This window comes from Chiloscyllium plagiosum, chromosome 39, assembly GCF_004010195.1.
Source record: "Chiloscyllium plagiosum isolate BGI_BamShark_2017 chromosome 39, ASM401019v2, whole genome shotgun sequence".
In the NCBI taxonomy this organism is placed as follows: domain Eukaryota; kingdom Metazoa; phylum Chordata; class Chondrichthyes; order Orectolobiformes; family Hemiscylliidae; genus Chiloscyllium; species Chiloscyllium plagiosum.
This window is the reverse complement of record NC_057748.1, coordinates 24,351,232-24,354,216: the sequence shown is the minus strand read 5'-3', so window position 1 is coordinate 24,354,216 and position 2,985 is coordinate 24,351,232.

Sequence of the window (2,985 nt, the reverse complement as noted above, 5' to 3'; positions counted from 1 at the left end):
CCTATCTAACCCTTTGATTATCTTATATGTGTCTATTAAGTCACCTCTCAACCTTCTTCTCTCGAACGAGAACAGCTTCAAGGCCCTCAGCCTTTCCTCATTCCTTCCATTCCAGGCAACATCCTTGTAAATCTCCTCTGCACCCTTTCTGAAGCGTCCACATCCTTCTTATAATGCGGTGACCAGAACTGTACACAACGTTCTAAGCGTGGCCGTTCCACAGCTTTGTCCAGCTGCAGCATAACCTCCTGGTTCCAGAACTCAATCCCTCGATTAATAAAGGCCAATACATTGTATGCTTTCTTAACAACCCTGTCACTCTGGGTGGCAACTTTCAGGGATGTGTGTACATGGACACCGAGATTACTCTGCTCATCTTCACTCCCAAGAATTTTAACATTAGCCCAGTACTTTGCATTCCGATTGCTTCATCCAAAGTGTATCACCTCACACTTTTCCACATTAAAGTCAATTTGCCACCTCTCAACCCAGCTCTGCAGCCTATCTGTGTCTCTCTGCAACCTACTACATCCTTCGTCACTATCTATAATTCCACCGACCTTAGTGTCGTCCACAAATTTACTAACCCACCCTTCTAAGGACTCATCCAGGTTATTTATAAAAATGACGAACAGAAGTGGATCAACACCGACCCTTGCGGTATGCCACTAGTAACTGGAAACCAAGATGAACATGTTCCATCAACTGCAACCCTCTGTTTTCTTTCAGCCATCCAATTCCTGATCCAAACTGCTATGTCTCCCACAATTCTATTCCTCCGAATATTGTATCATACTTATCGAAAGCCTTGCTGAAATAAGTTTAACCAGTTTAAAGTTAGAGCGTAAAGTATAAAATGAAACCTGGTAGGCAAATCTTATACACATAGAGTAGTACGCATTTGGAATATGATGCCAGCAAACGTGGTTGAGGCGGTTACATTAACAACATTTCACAGGCATTTTGACAACTAGATGGATTGGAAAGGTTTGGAAGGATATGTGTCAAGTGTACGGAAGTGGGGTGAGAGTGGATGAAAATTTTGCTCAGCATGGATCAGTTTGGACCAAAGAGTCTTTCTCCGTGCTGGGGGACTCAATGACTATGGTAATCCATGATTGCAGTTCCCTCAACGAAACTCCTCAGTTCTCTCCAAATCAAACATCACCATGTTTGACGCAGAGGGTAGTACGTGTATCGAATGAGCTGCCAGAGGATGTGGTGGAGGTTGGTACAATTGCAACATTTAAGAGGCATTTGCATGGACATATAAATGGAAAGTGTTTGGAGGGATATGGGCCGGGTGCTGGCAGGTGGGAGTAGATTCGGTTGTGATATCTGGTCGGCATGGACAGGTAGTACCGAAGGGTCTGTTTCTATGTTGTACATCTCTATGACTCTATGACTCAAAGTGATTTTGAAGAAGATTCACTTTTGGCAAATCTAATGTGCAATTCATGTCTGTTTAAATAATCTGAGGTCAAGATATGAAAATGTTTCAAATACTCACAGCTGGCTCTGCAGAGTGAAGCCCCACCTTCAGGTGTTTATTCTGCTCTGATTTACAGATGTGGAAGATGTGGGACCAGTGGGCCTTATCACTGCAGAAGGGGTCAAATATGTAAGACTGACGTGAGGAAGATATTCTCTCTTTCAGAGGATAGCAAGTCTGTGGAAATGCATCCAACAGAGGTCTGTCAAGACGGGGTGCATTCAAAGCTGAGATAGACAGTCATTTAGTTAGTCTGCAATCAAGGGCTACGGAGATAAGGCTGAAAAGTGCAGTTGAGGATTATACAAATAAGCCGTGATATCATTGAAAACTGCCACCGACTTGTTGGGCTAAATTGCTTCTATCTCCTCCAATCTCTTTGCTGTCATTTGGAAAATGCTAGACACCATTTAAAATGTATAAAACACAACGTTTGGAAGAGATTTGCAGTCAAACCGAGTGAACATTATTTACTGAAAGGAAAATCACACTTGCCAATTTGCCGGATTTCTTTGCTAACATGACCAGCAGAGCTAATCAAAGGAGCTATTCGGTATAGTCCTTTCGAATTTCTATCAAGTACTCAATTAGGAGCCAAAAAAAATGGTCATTGCACAATAAGAGAGTTCACGGTGTTGAGTAATAAATCAGCATTAACTGTTCACTGTCTACTCATAAGAAGTCACCAAATCGTGATAATTGAACACTTTTCAAGTTGAAAACATATAATTAGTAAAATCCAGAATGGTCAATGATTTTTCTGTCTTAATGTCTTGGAGGAAGTGGCAGAGAGAAATGTGTCCAGTTCTGCTGCCAACACGCAATCAGTGAGCGGGCTTATTTTGATGACGACGTGAAAATCTGCAAAACGATAGCGATAGTATGAGTAATTGGATAAATCATGCAGTTTCATGTTGCGAGTGTGATGTCATGCGCTTTGTTAGGAATAATCAAAAGACAGGCTAATATTAATATGGAAAGAAACCCAATAAAAGTGTGGTTCAGGTGGTTTCCAAGAAAAGACAGAAACTAAGTCGCCTGTAAAGTAAAGTAATCGATGACCAAGATATGGCTCGTCTTGTTCAATTGTCTTATTTTATTGATTATTGTTCTCCAAACATTCTTTACAATAGAACCGGGAGTGGGAGAGGGGAAATTAAGATCACCCATGATTACTGCCATCTTTTCGCACTCACACACAGTACTTTTTCTTGTCCGTCTTATTTCTCACTCTGGTTATTGCGAGTGGGCTTGTCAACTACACCTGATGCTGACTTCTTTTCTCACTGTTCCTTATCTCAACACAAAAACACATTTTACATCCTTATTTCCTGAATCAAGGCAATCTCTAATAATTGCATATATATCACTAAAATCTCGGCTTTTCGCACGCCTCTGTGCGTCATCTTCCAATATTAATTGATTCTGGATTGTGTTGCAATTGCACATAATAAGAGAAAGACAAAAAAGACATTGGTGTACCTGGGTTGAGA